The 21,249-nt window shown below is 41.6% G+C and overlaps 1 pseudogene; it reads left to right on the top strand.

The window, feature by feature from the left end:
• The first annotated feature begins 18,189 nt into the window (after window positions 1-18,189).
• LOC108349726 (40S ribosomal protein S6 pseudogene) lies at window positions 18,190-18,864 on the top strand (annotated as a pseudogene).
• Window positions 18,865-21,249: the final 2,385 nt, after the last annotated feature.

Genomic DNA, 21,249 nt, shown 5'->3' with positions numbered 1-21,249 from the left:
ACATTAGCTTGATATCCTGGAGGTTGCAGTCAGTGTGAATCATTTAAAACTCTGATAGACATCTGTAGAAATTAGGTGAGAGACCTTGGCAAGCGTCTTGAGGGAAGCTAGAAGAGACAGAGTGGGAAGATGACTGACCAGTCAGTTCAGAATGGCACAGGAACAAAGAAATAAAATCCAGGCAAAGGATGAGGGAGGCTGGTAAAACTTATGGGCTAGAGGTCTGAGGAAACGTGAGAAGAAAGTTGGAACAAGAGGGCACTATGTCTTAAATATGGTTTGCTCCCCATGAATTCATGTTCAAGTCCCACTGTAAGTCATTAAAAGGATAGAGATGTAATCCAGCTCCAGTGTTTGCAGATGGGTGGGAGGTGTTAATATTAGGTAAGATCCAGGTAGGGTCCTTGAGTATAGCCAGCTCCCCATTACTGTGACAAAATTCTGGAGATAATCAATTTAATAGAAGAAAGAGTTATGTTCCGATGTATGATGTGGGTGGCCGGGGCCTGGGATGGCTCAGACAGAGTAAAAACAGACTGGAAGTGATGGGAAGACCATATGTCTGGAAGCCACCAGAGAAGCTGGTAGTGACTTACACAGGAAAAAATTTAGGGCTCTATATGGCTAAATCACTTAAGAAAGTCAGGAAAAAAAATCCCCCAAATTAGAGGCAACCAAGATATGAAGCAGAAAAGTCTGAAGCTAATGTTCAGTGAGGGAAAACCAAGTTGTTGCAAAATGCATAATGAGGTATCTAGTGAAGAAATATTTCCATCAAAAAAGCAAAAAAACATAAGCCAAAACAAAACTTCAAGGTATTTTATTCCTAATAATATAAAATGTAGAGAAAAATAAAGTATCATGTATCCATGTAAAAAACATGTAGCCCACCCTAACTAATTCCTTCAGGTAATGTTGAAATGTCTCTTGCTGTCATCCCTATTCTAGGACTCACCTAATCTAAAACAGCAAAGAAGGAACGAGAAGCTCTACAAATACCTTATGTCTTTACTTAATTAATCACTTGCTGTCATGGGAACAGACGTGTTCAAAGATATGGGAATGAATTCAAAGATACCATGCTTCTCTGTATGGGTCATAGTATCATGCTAAATGGGTATAGTGGCCATCCACATAATACGCAAACACACACAAGTTGGACGAATAACCGATAATCAATATGAGGTATCAGGGAAAGTCTGTCCAGCATGGGATCATGGGTCACATTCCAGCCCTATGAGATGGCGTCAGGTTGGACAACTAGGTCATCAACTGCACTTTGATTCTTGCTTCTATTAACTCCCAGGTTTTGCAAGCCTGGAACTTCCACCTACCCAGGGAAGATTGCTAGAGCTTATCTGGTGTTTATTAATGCAGAACTCACTGTAGTCATACTTTGTCTGATTCAAGAGTCCCATTACCCAGGGGAAAAAAAAAAAAAAACGCGGAGCCCTGGAACATTCACCACATGCAATCAGAGGTCTTCTATTGTTAGCATTCTGCTTAAAAGGGAATTGCAGAGTGTGTTATTTAATGGTCGTGTGGGAAGGTAGCAGCAACAACAAAAAATGAGTGGAGTAAGTCAGCCACAAAATACCACTAGGGAAAAGATCTCCAGCTGTCAGTTGACTGGAAGCATTTGCTTTGTGATCACTTTAGAACACCACTTGGAAACCACCTCGGAGTCCTGGAAATCCAGTTGGCTCATCTTGGCATATGGTGTTTAGGGCTCTGGGGTGGGTATAAAGACAGCTACTCATGGAAAGTGGCAGTGCTACCAAATCGCTCTTACATTATCTCTCTACTGGATTTTGTTTCCATCATTCCATCCGAGTCCGAAATTGTTGTGTTCAAGGTACTGTGGTAGTTCTGCAATGCATGAACGCAAACAGAGATCGCATTAAGTCTGAGGGGTATGTTCTTTGTTTTCCAGTTTTTGGTGTGGGCATCAGGTCCCTTGGAAAAAGGAGCTGACCACACAGATGCAGGTTTAAAAAACAATGGGATTCATGCTTCTTCAATCCATGCCCCATGGATGGTTTCTGGAGTCTGTTGTTCACTCTGGGGTGCAGCATTCACCCTTGTGGAAGGCCTTGTGAAATTCTCCCAGCTCCTGTTTGAGACGACGCAAATCTACAGATGCTTATGCAACAACTGCAGCAATAATGACAGGCCTTAAATAATGCGCATATGGTGTATCTCGTCCGCGAGAAGTCTTATAACACGGAGTAGTTCAACTTTCAAAGAAATAAACCAAGGCTTGGGCCTAGGATCCCCTCATCACAGCTAATAATGGGAAGTGTCTACATCTGAACCCAACTGTCCTGTTTACCCTACTGTCATTGTGATAGAAGCTATGACCAAGAGCAATTGGGAGACGGAAGGATTTATTTAGCTTACACATCCATGTCACATCCCATCCCTGAGGGAAGTCAAAGCTTGAACTCAAGACAGGAATATGAGACAGAAATTGAAACAGAGACCATGAAGGAGTATTGCTTACTGACTTGTCTAGTTTGCTTTCCCGTATAAACATATCCAAGACCTTTCGCTCAGAGATAGAACTGCCCTCAGTGAGCTGGGCCCTCACCAGTTAAGAAAATGCCCCAGGGGCTTACTTACAGGCCAATATAATAGGGGCATTTTCTCAGTTGAAGTTTCCTCTTCTCAGATGACTTCAGCTTGTGTTACGTTTATATATAAAGTAAAATTAACCAGTATACAAAGTATTGCAACATTGAAGCTGTTGGTTGAGAGCTGTTGGGCCAACCGCATGTGAGAATTTGCCTATAATACAAATTCTCAGGGCTCAGCCCGGACCGACTACTGTGTCTAGGATAGAGCATGTAACTCTGCCCAATACTGTGTCCATTTCATCTCCTCTACGTCCTTGCTGCCTTGAGTGCAAAGAGCACACAAGGAACTGGTCTAACAGACTGTTCTGTAAATGATGTGAAATGCCTCTTTTAAGTTCTTAAGGCTGTGTTTGAGATTGTTGGTATTGAGGGGGAAACAGGACTTAGTTCGAAGGAAGTGAGGTCAGTATTAAGTAAGTGAAGTCAGTATTAAGGAAGTGAGGTCAGTATGGAGGAAGTGAGGTAAGTATGAAGGAAGTGAGGTCAGTATGGAGGAAGTGAGGTAAGTATGAAGGAAGTGAGGTCAGTATGGAGGAAGTGAGGTAAGTATGAAGGAAGTGAGGTCAGACTGTTGGACTTCATTTCTCTTGGACAGCAATGTAAGGCAATTGAAAGCAATCCCTCAAAGAACTCGGGTGAAAGTCACACAAAGCAGAGATTGTATTTCTCCACTTGTGATAAACTTTACATTATCTCCAAGGTATCATGTTTGTGAAATACACTACCATCGCAACTACGAATAGCTCTGTGGAATCTTGTTGTTGTTGTTGTTGGCATGATTATTGTCAATAATCATTGTTAAATAAGAAAGATATTTTCCCAAGGAACCGTTTGTTACAAATGAACAATGTCATCAAAATATTAAATCTTAACCCTTCGGTGCCCAGTGAAGACAGCAGAATAGAAAAAATGTAGAGAAAATTTTGGGAAAGTTGGAACCAATACAACTATTACTGAGTTAGTTTCCACCAAAATCCATAGGTTAAAAACATTCTTCATCAAAAAAAGGAAAACAAAAAACAAAAAACAAAAACAAAACATTCTTTACCATGTTGAAAGCATTGTTTGGATTGATTTAAAGACAGCTTCAGTTTCTTTTATAGTAATAGCAGCAGCAGCAGCAGCAGTAGTAGTAGTAGGTTTTAAAATAATTTTTTTTCTTTTTCTTTTTTTTTTCGGAGCTGGGGACCGAACCCAGAGCCTTGTGCTTTCTAGGCAAGCGCTCTACCACTGAGCTAAATCCCCAACCCCGGTTTTAAAATAATTTATGTTCCATTCTCACATTTTAAGAAAATTTAAAAGTCAGTAGCTGACAATTCAGTTACCAAGAAACTACCAACTTAATATATCTGAAAAACAGAGCTTAAACCAAACATGGTATCCTCCAGACTAATTGGGAGGCTGAAACAAGAGGATCCAGGGCCTGGGGTCAGCTTAGGCTGCATAGAGAGCGTTCTAGGCTGGATGATGTTGAAATACTACACCTCACAGTAACTGAACCCCATCTCCAAAGTTGTGCTGTGAGGACACTAAGTGAAATCTTAAATGAAAATCACTTCAAATGCAATAATTAATACAGCCAGGGAGTAAAAAGCATTAGAATTGTTTAATTGACTGATATGTGCCCAGGATATAGTAGATCAGATTCCAGTGATACATTAATGAGTGTGGTATAAACATGCTTTAGATGTTACCCTTTTGCTAAAGTCAACCAAATCTTTTTCTGCTGTGGTGTCTGTCTGTCGTCTGTCTGTCTGTCTGTCTGAAATAAAGTCTTACTACAGCTGGCCTCAAACTCACACTCCTTCAGCCCCAGCTTTCCAAATGCTGGAGCTGCAGGGCTGTATCATTGCCGCTTGCTGCAGTGTACGTGGGATGGGTACTGAGAGCATGTTCATTCACCATATAGCCTAGGCTGGTCATTAGTAGGACTTCTTTCTGACTTATCACACATTAACAAATCTATGATGGTGTCAATTGTAAAACAGGACGCAGAACAACGTGTGTGTTTTAGAACTTATGCAATACACTGCACTTCCCTCACTGCTTAGAAATCAGAAAACAATATGTATATGTTTGTGGACATATATTTATGTGTACGCATGTGTATATGTGCATGCGTGTGTATGTGTGTATATGCTTATGTATGCACACGCAGATATATGTATGTGTGTATACAGCTGTGTGTGTTAAGGGCAACAACTGGCTCACAAGGACATTTGACAATAGGTGGGAGTCATGGGCCCTATACTTAGAGGAGAAGACATTTCCAGAGTTACTTGTAAGGCAAATCAAAGTGAGTATAGCCAGTCAGTTAAGCATCCACTTGTCTGCTTCTCATTTGTTGACATTAGGTAGAAACTGTGGGGCTAGCGGTAAATGGCACCAATCCTCTGCAAAGGTGTGCGTGCTAGTAAGAGCCACACTGGTGAATAAATACAGATTGATGTTTTATATAGATCACAAAACCCACAGGCAATAGGCAGTGTAAAGAAAATGATCCTCTGGGGTCGAGAGTGAGTAGCAAACATATGGTAGGAATCTCATTCTGTCTATTCGAGACTGCTTTGTCCACAGAGCTGGGCATGTAGAGTTCCCCCCTCAGCTGTCAAAAGAGAGCATTTGAAGACATAATTTGCAAGTATCCTCTTCACTATGAGCTCATGCAAACAGAGCAAAATAGAAAACAATGGAAGCCTGGCCCGGATTGTGCTTTTGAGATTCACAGATTTGGTTAACGCTTGCCTTTTACACAAAATGAGATAGGACACTCTGTTTCAATCTTCCTTATAGGACTGTTGGAGAGGATTGGAAAACAATGTACTGAAGCCCAAGGGGAAAGAAACCAATTTATCATGAACTTCAAAGACAAGTAAGATCACTCTGAGAGAGAAGAGAGAGCATTTTTTTTCAAAGTAAAGGTTTTGCCACAGATGGCCTTTGGTAACCAACAAAGCAGATATAAAGTCCATTCCATTCAACTCTCTATTCTCTCATTCAGCCGTCTCCTTTCGATCTCTAGTGCATGCTGGTGATGCAATAAAGCTTTTATTATGCAGAGGGACTATAACCGACCTTGACGTTTCCAAGTTGGCAGTTTTTTGTTTGTTTGTTTGCCTCCTGGCTTGTCATTGCCAAGATAAGGGCACTTTTCACATGGCACAGGTAGCTTGAGCCAGATTAGTACTGTCTCTTCATTGTTTTATCTGCCATTCATCAAATCGTCTTCTTCCTGCATCTGCTACCTATTACACACCCACAATTATAATCTGAGCATCACAGCAGATGGCAGCAGCTTACTCACAGGTTATCCACTGAAGCCACCATATGCTGGATGGTTTATGTTTGGACTTTCTGGAATTTCAGGGAGAAATTTAGCATGAATTCAATTTCCTGGTGATCCCAAATCCCAGACCAATTGCACAATTCCTTGAACAGTGACTACCGGTAGTGAGACACAAAGATGAGAACAGTGTCAATCAAGGAGACATCACCCCACATATACATCGTTGTATGGCCGTGGTGAGCTGTTATTATTATTTTTTTCTTTTCTTTTTTTCGGAGCTGGTGATCGAACCCAGGGCCTTGCACTTGCTAGGCAAGCGCTCTACCACTGAGCTAAATCCCCAACCCCGAGCTGTTATTATTTATCCATCCATTCATTCATTTATTTAGAGACAAGGTCTTAGGTAGCCAAGGCTGAACTCTAACTTACTGTGTAACTATGACCTTGAACTTCTGATCCTTCTGCCTTATTCCAGCAAAGATCACAGGTATGTATCACCATGCCTGGTATACATGGTGTTAGGTATCAAACCCAGAGCTTCCTGGATGCTTCCTCTACTCACCGAGCTACATGCTCAGCTCCATCCCAAGAACATAGCACAGTGCCTGTCCTCTGCCAAGTAAGGGGTTCAAGTCCCATACCAACTGAAAATGATTTGTATTCCTGATTGCAGTGTGTGTTATTCCAGATCTGACTCCATTTGTACCTTCTCTAGGCTTTTCTTTGAGGAGCAGAATCTCTCAGTCTCTTTCTCAGATATCCCAAGCCAGTTCATTCAGAGCTGGTCCATTTTCCTCAGGCATGCCATTGCTGTTCGTACATCCGGAGCATGATCTCCACCTAACAGCGTTTCCTTCCTCATTTAAAGTACCTCACTGGTTGTTCTTGCAATGCAAATGCATTGGAATGTGGTAATACTCCCAGTTAAAACTAACATAGATGCCAAAATGCAGATGCTCCCACTCCTTTTTAAAAGGGGAAAAAATATCCATAGGAGGGGATATGGAAGCAAAGTTTAGAGCAGCACCTGAAGGAATGGCCATTCAGAGCCTGCCCCACATGTGGCCCATATATATACAGCCACCAAAACTAGATAAGATTGATGAAGCTAAGAAGTGCATGGTGAAAGGGACCAGATATAGATCTCTCCTGAGAGACACATCCAGAGCATGTCCAATACAGAGGTCAATGCTAGCAGCAAATCACTAAACTGAGAACAGGACCCCCCTTGGGGGGAATTAGAGGAAGGATTGAAAGAGCTGAAGGGGCTTGCAACCCCATAAGAACAGCAATGCCAACCAACCAGAGCTTCCAGGGACTAAACCACTACCCAAAGACTATACATGGACTGACCCAGGGCTCCAACTGCATATGTAGCAGTGAATAGCCTTGTTGGGGCACCAGTGAAAGGGGACTCCTTTGGTCCTGCCAAGGTTGGACCCCCAGTGCAGGGGAATGTGAGGGGGTGGTGGTAAGGAGGACTGGATGGAGAGAACAATCGTATGGGGAAGGGGGAGGGAATGGGGGCTTATGGACAGGAAACCAGGAAAGAGAATAACATTTGAAATGTAAGTAAAGAAATATATCTAATTAAAAAAACTAACATAGATACCCATAAGTTTCTATTTGTTTACTTGCTTAAACTTGTTCTGTTTTCCACGTAGTTCAGACCAGCCTCAGTTACAGAAAAAAACTTCTGCCTCGACCTCCCAAGTGTGCGAATTACACTGGTACGACGCTACACATTAATTAAAACAAAGGTTTTTATGAGGCCAGGAAACTTGAAAGATAGGCATTAACTGTGATATGCTATTCAGGAATAAGTCTAGAACCAACCAGGTGACCTTATTAGGTGACCTTATCCCCACCAAGAGAGGTACCTACAGATAAAAGGAGTCTTGCTAGAGTGTACATGTACTTTACCATGTCAAGCCTAGGCTGTATTAGGAAACTTTTGACAAGTTTTCAGAAAATTCTGATAAATTGAAGGATAAAGTCAGGATGTGGTATTAGTCTTGGCTTTTGCTGTAGGGGAGGAAAAAAAACTGGAATAATCGACAAGGCTAGACAGGGGCCAGATGAGTTAATTTTCACTTCAGTCACCAAATATATAGATTAGGAAGAAGTCCATCCCAGGGAAAGACCTAGAAGGAACCACAATTATGAGATCCGTGAGAAACAAATGGAATATTTCTTTACTTGAAGAGCCAAGGGCAATCTAAGTGTGTTCTTTGGTTTGATGAAACTCTTCCTCTGGTTTCTTTTAATCTACTTTTATGAAGTTGTTGATTTTGTGAAGTTGTGCCATTTTGTCTAGTAGTCTTGTGTTTACTTTGGGTCTATGATTTGATATTCTTGATTTTTTATGCATAATTTTATATGAGTATCCTTAAGAATGAGATGTAAAGAATTTTTCCTATTTTGGGTTTTGCCCTTCTTCCTTTTTAGATTTTTGATTCTAAGAAAACAGCCATTAGACATTGTTATCTCAAACCATTCCTCGTTGAAGTACAGACATATGAGAGTTGACTGTGTGGGCTGGGTCTGAAGCAGTGGTTTTCAACCTTCTTAATGCTGCGACCCTTTAATACAGTTTCTCGTGTTGTTGTGACCACCCTTCCATAATGTTATTTTTATTGTTACTTCATAACTGTAATTTAGCCAGTCTTATGAATTATAATGTAAATCTCCATATTTTCCTAATGGTCTTAGGTGACCTCAAAGAAAGGGCCATTCAACCCCCAAAGAGGTCATGACCTACAAACTGAGATACATTGGTCTAAGGAAAACTGAATATAAAAGAACATTCTAGAAATTTAGCAGCAGCATCAGTAGCAGCACTTACATAGATGTACGCCAGCCAGGAGTAGTGGTTTATGCCTGTGATTATAGATATCATTAGGCTAGGGTGAGAGAACTACTATAAGTTCAATGCCAGCCTTGTCTACATGCAGAGTTCTGGGCACCCCAGGATTACATAATGAGATATTGTTTCTAAACGTAGAAACATCCTGACCTACCAACCAAACGCAATGCCAGCAGGGCTCATCGAAATAATGAACAAGCTATTTTAACTGGGTTTCTGTTCCGCTTTATCTTTTCTTTTTCAGCACTAAGGATTGAACCAATGTTCTTGCATACACCAGGGCAATGCTCCAATGCCAACAGTAGAGTCCTACGACTCGGATAACTCACTTACCTCTGACTAGAGTGGCTGTAGAGACAAGGTTTGGACGGGTGCACACTCATTGTCCGTTCAGCAATGTGAGGGGTCATTATTAAAGAGGGAACTGTCCCTGGTGCTTTCAAGGGAAAACACATGATCAGAGAGACTCTGACCTGTTCTAGCAGGTAGGACAACTGAGACACAACAGAAGGGGCCAGAAGTTTCCTGCTGAACTCTTAAAATTGGCCCCTAAGGAGATTTGAACGATTATAACAGTAAAACGGGGAAAACAGTCTTGGCTAAACATAGTTTCATTGATCTAACAGGAAGGTATGAATGAAGAGTAGAGTAATTAGCAATAGCAAAAAAAAGCTCAGATTGCCAGTTCCCCTATCTCTTCTAAATCCCAGCCCTTCCCAACACAGTAAAATTATGCAATGTATTTTAATGTATGCTCAGTTCTTACAAAGCAGAGAGGGGGTCCATATTCTCTAATTTCTATAGAGAAATAGAGGGGTCCGTTTCTGAATAGTAGGAAGAAGCAGAGTGGCTACACATATTTAACCAAAAAGGAACTTGTGCCAAACGCTGCCTAGCCTTTCTTGACTTCTACAGCATTGTAGGGGTCATTAATCACTATTATCTAACCTTCATTTTTGGTCCATGCTTGCTTAACATACTTATGAGATTTGCACTTTTTAGATCCTTCAGGTTTTGCTCTAGTGTTTGCCTATGGTTTTCAATCCACTTTAACATAGAGAAAACTTTCCTCACTGAAAACAGCTCACGTCAGCTGTAAAGCAGTGCGGTCTTTTCTTAAGATTAAGAAGGGAGAGCCCTTTAAATGGGGACTAAAACAAGAGGGACATTCAAGGAGACAAAAGACATAAACCTTCACAGCCCTAATCCGTAGATGTTGCTATCTACCCAGTTTCTCTCCTCCTCTGCTAACAATAGATAGACTGTGCCTAACCCTCAGACCCTCACCTTACACAAGAAACCACCAGGGACAGGGCAACACTAAGATGTCTCCAGAAACAAAGTAACTGGCTATGGTTCTGAAACTTACATGGAAAAATTCCCTTAAACATATCAGGAAAGCCGCCTGCCATCCTACTGGTTAACATCTCAGACCCCTCCACATCTCCAGTCAAACGCCCGCTCTTTCCTGTCAGTGTGCAACTGAGTTTCCTGAAAGCAATACTCGTCTTAATTAAAAAAAATCCGTGAAAACAGAGCATAAACAAATGAGCAGTCATTAGTTTTAAGAGCCTTAAGAGTGGACCACCATAATCCCACAAGACCTATATTCTAGAAAGTTCCAAAGCTCTGTAAAAAGAAGGATCTCATTTGTGGTCATTTGCTAATCCTTTTTCCTTCTTTTAAAGCAAAATTTGCTAGCATCTGTTGTGTTTCCATAAATTTAAAAGTTGAGTTAGACCATAATAATGTCTTGTGCGTAGTTTATGTGCTTTGTTAAGCGGGGGTATTGAATTTTTATTGTGAACTTCTTGGAAGATGATGCAAAGCTAGCAATTCCTTTAGTGGCTGAAGGTCAACTGATTGGGACTGCGGAGGACACAGAAGATAGGGAAGTTAGGTTCCCACTTATTTATGACACATCCACAACTCATCTGTCTTCTCTAGCTGGAAGAGTAGCCCAGAATGGCCTCAGACGCACCCAGCAGAGGAGGGTGATGTCAAATTCCTGATCCTCCAGCCTCCACTTCACAAGTACTGGGATTACAAGGATGCTATAAGACATCCAGCCTGAGCTTACAGAAGTAAAAAAAAAAACCACTCAACATAATTGTGTGCTTTCCCAAACTACTCACAGGTGGGGAGTCGAGGCACACACTGAGGAGCTTTTCTGCCTTGCTATCGTCCTCACCCAACCCATGGATCACTATGTTGGGTCATAAATGTTTTATGATAAATGTAGAATATCAGTGCTGAAGGTTCTTATTCAGTATTATTCATTTGCCCATATTTTGCTAAGCTCTGAAAGCAGCAGCCTCCTACATGTGGATGGTTTCTTCATTTTGTACTTTTGTACACTGTATTACTAACTCTGATATTACCCTTATTTGAAAAACAAGACCCACATTTGACTCATGGTGATGTCTCTTCCTTGGATTCAGTCTCACATTGCCTCTGGCTGTGCCTCTGTTACCACAGTGAATTCCAACTGCTGTTCTTTGGCTCACAAAAGGGAGTCCTGACACCATTAATACTTTCCTGCTTCAAAAGAAACAAATGCTTCTGTGAATTCCCCTGGATAGCTGTAAACTCAGCTATTCACCCATTTGTCCTATGAAGAACTCTCTCTAAAGTCCAGAGACTAAATACAAGGAAAATATGAGGGGACAGTACTACTATCACTAGACCCAAAAAACCCATGTTAGTGAGGAAAAGGCTTGTGAGCAATGTGTTGTGGACACAAACAGAAGTCATAAGGAAATACTCTGGAGAAAAGGGAGTAAGGGCTGGTGCCGGGACATAAAGAGAATGCAAGTCTAAATGTGCAAGTCAGGTAAGTTAAGACACTAGGTGATGGAAGTCTTCTGACAATAGTATTAAATGGGATAGATACAGTCTTGGGAGAACCATGTCTTAGGTTGGGTTTTACTGCTGTGAATAGACACCATGACCAAGGCAACTCTCATCAGGACAACATGGCAGCTCCAGGCAGGTGTAGTACAGGAGGAGGTGAGAGGTACATCTTCATCTGAAGGCTGCTAGCAGATAAATGGTATCCAGGCAGCTAGGAGGAAGGTCTTCAAGCCCACATCCACAATGACACACCTAGTCCAACAGAGCTACACCTAGTCCAACAGGGCCACAACTTTTAATAATGCTACTCCTTGGGCTGAGCATATACAAATCATCACATGCCACTCCCTGGCTCCCTTACACTTGTTTAAGGACATGGGTCTTTGGGGGTCGTACCTACACATAGCGTAATAAAAAATACATCTTACCTAACTTCCAAAGCCCCCATAAGTCTATAGCAGTCTCAAAAATGTTAAAAGTCCAAAGTTCAAAATCTCTTCTGAGATTCATTTGGTCACTTAACTGTGATCCAAAAAAAAAAAAAAAAAAAAAGACAGGAAACCAACTGGGCTAACTCCAAACTCTGCATCTCCATGTCTGATATTAAAACAATCTCCTTTCTCATCTCTGTTGATGGAAGAACATACTTCTTTCTGCTGGGCTGGTTCTATCCCTGTAAGTAGCTTTCCTCGGGAGATAGACCACAGCTCTGGCATATCAACCATCTTGGGGTCTCCAAGACAGATTCAATGATACAGTTTCTTGTTTCAATGTCTGGGTTTTACCCATGATCTTCTGGGCTCCTCTGAAAGGCTGGCATCACTTCTCCAGCTCTGCCCTCTGAGGTACTCTAAGCTCAGGTTGTCCCACTCCATTGCTGCTGCAGTTTATCATCCAGGGTACTGGCATCTCCAATATGTCGGGGTCTTTCGCTGCAACTAGGCTTCACCAATAGCCCCTTATAGGCTCTTTTCTTGGTGCCAAGCCTCAAATCCTTTGCATGACTCATTCATGCCTTCAAAACCAGTACCAGTTGGGTGACTCTTAGATATTACCAAGTACAACTGCAGCATGAGGTACAACCTTGGCTCTTTATGGAACACAGCTTCTTTGTGCTCTCAGAAACACTTCCCAGAAGATCTCACCTCAGTGATGCTGGTCCCTTCTTAATCACCGGTAAGTTTTTAGGTCCAGCCAACTAGCATAATTGTCCCAGTAGTTCCTTCTATTCTGCACTCTAAAACTAGAGCCACGTAGTCAAAGTTGCCATGTTCTTCTGCTTGCTGGGGTTGGAACATGCCCCCCTTATTCTATTGCCAGCTTTCTATTTTCTGAATCCCTCTCGGCCTAAGCTTGGCTTTCATAGAACTTGCTATGTAGTTGATCTTGAACTCTGAGATAAGCATGGCTCCATCTCTTGCAATGCTTGGATTAAAGGTATGATCCATCAATCCTGAATTTAAGTTTTTTTTTCACCCAGAACTTGCTCTATTCTAGGCTGTCCTTGAACTCCTGGGATTAAAGACTTGTACTACCATGCCTGGATCTAAATTTAACTGGGTGGAATCTTGCCCCAAAGTCATCACTCCCTTAATTCAATTTAATATCCTTGAACACAGGATTCAGTTCCACTTCACTTTCTGGTGTCTCTTTAATACTCAAACCACATACTTTGGTTTTTCCTTTCTTAGCTTGCTACACTTGTTTAAAATGCTCTTCATAAGACTTAACCAGAGAACAAAGTCCATGATGGATGTTTGTAAGACTTCCTTTATCAATGCAATTAATATAAATCTCTTTATTTTAGTCTCAGGTAGACTTTTCAGACAAGTGCAAAAGTCAGCCACATTTTTCACCAAATACCACAAAAAAATAGTCTCTAGACTACATACTGAAATTTATCTCCACTGAAACCTCTTGTGCCGGGTCAGCACAGTTTACGTCACTCACAGCAACAAAGTCTTCCATATTCCCTCTAGGATAGCTCATTAAGCCCCACTTAAAGGATTCCAATGCTTTCCAAATCTGAAGTCCCCACATCCACATTCTTCCAAACAAAAACATGGTCAGGCCTATCACAGCAATACCTCATTACTGGTATCAAATTCTGTTTTAATTAGGGTTTTACTGCTGTGAACAGACACCATGACCAAGGCAACTCTTAGAAGGACAACATTTAATTAGGGCTGGCTTACAGGTTCAGAGGTTCAGTCATTATCATCAAGGTAGAACATGGGAGCAGGCATGACACAAGAGAAGCAGAATACTGGTGTCCAGGCAGCTAGGATGAGGGTCTTAAAGCCCATACCCACAGTGACACACCTACTCCAACAGGGCCACACCTACTCCAACAGGGCCACACCTTTCAATAGTGTCACTCCCTGGGCTGAGCATTACAAACCATCACAAGTCATTTCCAGATTACCAAACAAAACAGGAGAGTGGGTTCTGAGACCCCAAGATTAGTTAGGACGGAGCTTGAGAGAGTGGGCCAGAGTATTCCTATTGGAAGACCTGGCTGGACATCTGCAAACCTCTAGGGAACAGATCTTAAGAGACAACTCTGAGCCAGGCAATGGTGGCACACACTTTAATGCCATCTGTTGTGAGACAAAGGCAGACACATCTCTGAGTTACAGGCTAGCCTAGTCTACAGAGTGATTTCCAGGACAGCCAGGTTTACACAGAGAAACCCTAGGCACCTAGGATAAACATTTAAGGACCATCAAATCAATGGCCCATTCTCCACCATACCACCTCCAATGAGACTAAGTTCAACCATAGACTTGCCCTTTTTTCCAGCATTTTACAAAGACATTTTCTTAAGCTCCAGGGAGGTACCAACAAGTCTGTGACAGATTGTACTTGCTAATGTATAGAAAAGAAGCACAGGATTGTGAGGCATGAACTCAAATTCCAGAGCACCTGGAAATGAAAAACTCATATTAAAATTTTACAATGAGAAGATGGTGATCACAGGATACAAAATTTCAGTGAGATAGAATAAGTTCTCTAGATCTGATGAATGGCATTATGGCCTCAGCTAATAACAGCATATCATATTCTGGAATATCACCAATAACAGATTTGTTATCAATTTGCACAAAAATTAAAAGTGTATGAGGAGAATACACCAATTATATTTAGACAATGACACACAATGCTTACACATTTCTAAATATGTTGAACTCAATAGAACTCAATACAGGTGTGTACATTTGATCAATTATAGGTAAATTAATAAGTATGGTGGTTGAGTCCCAAAGACAATTGTAATATAAGCACCCCTGCCCAGTCTCAAATTATAAACAGGATATTTCTGGTTTACTTTCCAGCTAATGCTTCTTTTCAAAAGTACCTTTCACACCTTTCTGGTTGAAAATGCAATTCTTGGCACCTAACTTCTCTGTTCATTGAAAATAGATTCAAAATACAGGCTCATAGGAACAAGTATCCTATGTGGATATTTTCCAAAGTCTCCTTTGGCTTAAAGCTTACTTGTAACACCCGAGACCTGCTAGGGGCTGCCAGCCCACATGTCTAAGCCCTATTTTAAGATTAGTACATATCCATTACAATCAATGCCCCCTGGCTGCCTCTTCCGGGTGAGACTTTCATTTGTGTAAACAGAGCAATAACCACAAAATATTCAGCAAATTAATCATAGGGTTCAACAACTGCATAATCCAGAGAGAATGCAAGGACAGTATTTTCATAATGCATCTGATTTCTAGTATCTGTCTAGTATGCTACGACACCATTGGCTTCCTTTCCAAAAGCAAGGATAAGAAACTTGTGCTTGCGTTTTCCCTCTCATTAAATATTCTCTCCCTTGTCAACTTTACTCACATTTAAAAAGTTTTTTGAAAAAGAGGCACAAAATAATGGTACTCTTCCGGGGCTTAGCTCAGTGATAGGGTGGTTGGCCAGTATGTTTAAGACCCAGGTAGATAGATAGATAGATAGATAGATAGATAGATAGATAGATAGATAGATAGATAGATTAGATAGATAGATAGATAGATAGAGATACAGAGATACAGAGATACAGAGATACAGAGATAGAGATAGAGAGATAGATAGGCAGACAGACAGGCAGGCAGACAGACACACACACACACACACACACACACACACACACACACACACACACCACAGAGGGGCAAATGTTTAAAGGTAGGACAGGCATTTCCTTTACATGATACCATTACTTCAAAAGTATCGCATAGCTACTTCTCAAAGGATAAGAAGAGAACTACATCTGTTCTAATTCTCGAGGCCTCAGGTTCCTCAACGCCAGAGGTGGATCGCTTCCCAGGCAAAGTTCACTCTTCCATTAAGACATAGCAAGTCAGGACAACTCAGAGTTTAACACAACTGAGGACATCCCTATGAGACGTCCTTGTGCCAGGCTTCAAAGCAGAGGTCATCAGGCCAGTGAGCTTGGATGCAGCTCACTGAATTCAGGAGTTCAGTAAAAGCGTCCAAGGACCCAGAAACCCAGACCTTTCCCGCAGTGACTCATCTCCATCAGCAGTCAGCGTTGCTTAAATTCTGAGTGTCAATTACTTCACTGACAGCAATTTTGATTTAAAACCATTGGAGGGTGAAGCCAGCTAAAGAACACGTTAGACCGTTTGCTATTTGTTCATGGCTTGCTCGAGGATATTTGGTTAATGATAAAAAATAAGAGAGATTATAAATTATATAATTTCCAGCTACAAGAAAAGCACTCTCATGTTCAAAGAAATGCCTAAACACTAAAGAAATTTTTAGACTACTTTGATAGTTACAGTTATGTCTCTTTATTTTATTAGTAACTATTAATGTTGCTATCTAAGTAAAAATGAGTAACTAATTCAAGCAGTAGTTGAAAACAGCTAACTTTGAGGGATATTTCTGGAAATCTTGCAAAATCTTTCTCTTGAAAGGTTGCAATTTTAATTCCTTTTAGTGGATGAGAAGCTGGGACACGGAGGAGTCAAGGACAGTGGCTCATGGGCAGATCACTTAGTAGCAGAGGTGGTATTCCAGCAGGAGATGCTCTGAATTCAAGCCCATGGTCTTGCTGGTACCCTAGGCTGTCTAGTGTAGATGACCAGGCTTGCTAAGACCATCACACTCAGCTGCATCAACAACAACAAACATAAGAAGTGAATGGCACCTCAATGTTCCTGTAAGGCAATAAGGATAGGCTCGAGTTAGAAAGCATTTTCCCACTTGAAATGATGGCTGTGTGAGCATTCCAACACTGAGTCATTCATTTGTCACGGTCAGAAGGAGAAAAAGGTGGTTAGGAATGAATCCGGTTGTGTTGAAATTTCTGGTTATGTCCATTTCTACTCTCTGCCTTTCCCACCTGCTCTGTGGCCAGAGGTATGTCTTTAATTACACCAGACTAACCCTTCCTTGCTCTCTAGGGTTTGGGCTGCAAAGCTCCATGTACGCGCTGTCCTGAAAGTTGACAACGACTTCCTCAGAAGAAGATAATAGCCTCTCTTCTCTAGCCTATTCTTTCTCTCTATCCCCACCTATTCCTGTCTACCCCCACCTTTTCCTGTCTCCTCCTACTCTCAGGAACCCACAGACCTTGCACCAAGAGAAATTCTTGCACACATCAGGCTTATTTCTGAACTTATGTCATACAATAGGAATGAAAGGCCAGAAGCATGAATGAGGTTTGAGGCAAAACAAGGATGAATTATTGTGTTGGCCACTGCTTTTGCCAACCAGCACTAATTCCTCAGAATCTTCTGGGGAATCTTAGGAAATCCATGGCAGAAGAGTCTTTGGGCTAGAAATATGGTGTGAGCATCAACTAGCATCCATTCTTTATTCTTCAGTGGTGGTGTACCCCCCTAATTCCTGGGGTAAATACCTGAATGCCAATTGAGATTGTAAAGGTAGCCAACATCTCTGTAGCAGGGAAGGCCAGGCTAGGTCTGGAGAAGTGGCAAGGAACAGGCCAATTTCAGAGGCTGGTAGGTTTGTTTCAAAGAGAAAGAACAGGGTTTTATACGTGGGATCCTGTCATTGTTAGTCTGGGGTACTTGTCAACCCGCTTGTTCCCTCCTATATTCTTACTTAAAGCAGTTCACTCTTTCCTCAGTTTCCCCGTTGGATTGGATATCTGTTCCCTGTTACAGTTATGCCTTCCATATCCTTTCTGCTGTTCCCTCTAGACTCTGCCTCATAACTCTCCACTCCAAACAATGACACACAAAGGATTCATACTTCCCTCATGTACTATGTAAATAGTATCTCTCTACAGATTCGTACCCTTTCTGGAATCTGGAGATTTCACAATATTTCAGGAAGAAGTCTATTATAGAAACGATTATCTAGAATGAAGCCATGTTGGAATATAGTTGGCTTTTAATGGGATTAAACTAGTGTCTATCAGAGAGAGAGAGAGAGGGAGAGAGAGAGAGAGAGAGAGAGAGAGAGAGAGAGAGAAACCATTCTATAAAGACAGGAGTAGGAATTTCCTTCCCTCCACTGGCTGTCAGAAACTCACAGAAGTGGATGAGGAACGTGAGCTTCGTACGTTCTATGAGAAGCACATGGCCACAGAAGTAGCTGATGATGCTCTTGGTGAAGAGTGGAAGGAAGGGTTATGTGGTCTGGATCAGCAGTGGGAATAACAAACAAGGTTTTCCCATGAAGCAAGGCATTTTGACCCATGGCAGAGTGCGTCTGCTGATGAGTAAGGGGCATTCTTGTTATAGACCAAGGAGAACTGGAGAAAGGAAGCACAAGTCTGTTCACAGGTGCATCATGGATGCCAACCTGAGTGTTCTCAACTTGGTTATTGTAAAAAAAAAGAGAGAGAGAGAAAGAGAGAGAGAGAAGGATATTCCGGGATGACAGATACTACTGTGCCTTGTTGGTTGGGACCTAAAAGAGATAGTAGAATCCGAAAGCTTTTTAATCTCTCCAAAGAAGACGATGTCCGCCAATATGTTGTCAGAAAGCCCTTAAAACAAAGAAGGTAAGAAGTCCAGGACCAAAACACCCAAGATTCAGCATCTTGTTACTCCCCGTGTCCTGCAATACAAATGCCAATATATTGCTTTGAAGAAGCAACGCACTAAGAAAAACGAGGAGGCTGCAGAATACATTGAACTTTTGGCCAAGAAAATGGAGGAAGCCAAAAAAAAAAAGCACCAGGAACAGATTGCCAAGAGACGTAGGCTGTCCTCGCTGAGAGCTTCTACTTCTAAATCTGAGTCCAGTCAAAAAACAAGTCTTTTAGAGTAACAAATAATCAGACCTTGAATTTCAGAGAGAGAGAGAGAGAGAGAGAGAGATAGAGAGAGAGAGAGAGAGAGAGGCAGAGACTGGAGTAACACATCTATGAGCCAAGGAAAGCCAGACATTAGCTGTAGCCATTAAAAGCTATCAGATGTGTGGAATGAAATCTTGCTCTTAAATCTCAGAAATGACTAACCCTGTAACACCCACATTCCAGACTTTGGCTTCCTTAACAATGAGAGAATAAACTGTAGTTGTTTTAAAGTACTTTAGTTAAGATGGCGCTAGGAAACTAACTAGCTTCCTGTTTGGGCCTTTTTTCAAAGACCCACTGAGGTTTTGTGGAGACCTATGTTTTCTCTTGTTTCAACCAGTTAAAGCTAATTTGCCTTCTGTACAATATCTGTCCTCTACTAGTTAGTAGTATGTAAAAAGAGTGGGTCTTATTGCTAAGGTGTTTATTAGCTAATGTGATACCTAGCGACACAATAAATCTCTTCTAGACAAACTCCACGAGGACAGCAATTTGGTCCATCCTTCATACTACTCCTGCCCAGCAGTAGCTGTACTTGCATGTTAGATGGGGGCTCAGCCAGCTGAAGATGGTCTAGAAATCCGAATGCCTACCCACCTGCTTGTTCTCTCAACTGAGCAAGAGGGTCAGCAGTCGGGAAGCAAATCATAGCAGACTGGAAGCCCTTCTCACACGCACAATTGCTTCTGAGTTGATACTATTTAGTCATTCCTTGCCTTAGCTCCCTCCTTAGCTTCCCTTAAATCCCTTTCCATATATACCTAGCCCTGAAGGTAAGAAGTCGAGAGTAAAAATGTCCGGTGGGTTCTCTCAGGTGTGTTGCTTAACTGAAAATCTTTAGATTGCGTAAATATCCTTGGGAAGAGGCTTTACATGGTAGAGATTTTGTAGCTGATTCATTGTGTCACACACACCCCCCCCTTCTTTATGCTCTGTGCCTCCAAGCATGACCCCAGGAGATAAACCTGTCTTGGCTGCCTCCAGATGTTCTACATGCGGGTGACTTTCAGCTCAATAATGAGCCTCCCCTGGAGTATCAGTCCTGTCATCTGTAAACTTGCAGGAGGAATGCACGCTTGAGGTTGGCTATCAGGATTAGGCAAGCATCTCTCCACATGGCAGTACACAGGGCTCAGGTATGTATTGAAAGAGCACGGAGACCATTTCCGTTATTTGCCTTTGGTCTACTCTAAGTCTTTCTCTGCCTGGTCACCTTGACTCCAAACTATCTCAGCTCCCTTCACTACTGGCTGTTTACTTATTTACTGAATTTATTTCTATCTTACCTTCCCAACTTCATTCCAAATTCAAAACCAAATTTTATTGTAAGATACTGTGTTATAAAATGTCATGAAATACTAATGTCAACATTGGGTTGATTAACTAGCTGATGTCTCATGAAGTACTGTGCTCAGAGGCTCTTTCAGCCAACCCTGACAATCATCCTCAGAGTTATGACAGAGTTGGGATAGTAATTCCATTTTAGAAATCTAAACAGAGCAGTGAGCCAGATATTTAAAAAACTGTAGCCTCTCTTTTGCATGCTAAACCCTCTCCAATCTATCTCCTTATTGCCACTCCACCAGCCTATACTCAAGATACCCACAGTTATGTACTCAGTGGCTAATTCTCAGTGATTTGCCTGTTTTCTGGTCCACTAGAGACTACTGGAATATGGCTGATTATGCCTCTCTTGACATGCTTCCTTTACTTGGCTTGAGCTTCCTCCTGTACACCAAACAGCTCCTTGGCTTTCTCTTCCTGTCACTATCTACTGATGTAGGCATTCTTCAGGTTCAACCTTTGGCCTCTTGCATATCTACATTAAGTCACTCAATGAGCCCCTCCACTGCCACAGCTGTGAGATGCCATGACTGCAGTTCTGCTCTCACATAACATACTAGTCCTGAAAATTGCTGAACTATGCAAAGTACACAAAATAACTACCATACTATACAATGACAACCCAGGGCTTACAGGAAAACTGTGACTGGGAGATCAAGCACAGTGGTATTATACTTGTAGACTCAGATACTGGGGAGGCTAACCTGGGCAACAAAGTAAGATCTTGGATCTAAAATAGGCAAATAAATATGGTTGGAGCATGGGTCTAAAATATTAATGTTGTCTATATCTATATAATCTATATCAATACTTTTAAAGAAGTGATGGAAACTCATGCAGTAAAACAGCAGAGTTTTATATGGCTCTGTTTTCCCTTCTGTTGTTGTCATAAAAAATTCTGACTGAATTCATGGAAGGAAAGGATTTATTTTATCTTCTATTTTCAGATCATAATTCATCATTGAAGACAACCAGG

Source organism: Rattus norvegicus, chromosome 1 (assembly GCF_021556685.1).
Source record: "Rattus norvegicus strain SHRSP/BbbUtx chromosome 1, alternate assembly SHRSP_T2T, whole genome shotgun sequence".
In the NCBI taxonomy this organism is placed as follows: domain Eukaryota; kingdom Metazoa; phylum Chordata; class Mammalia; order Rodentia; family Muridae; genus Rattus; species Rattus norvegicus.
This window is presented reverse-complemented; position numbering and strand designations above follow the sequence as displayed.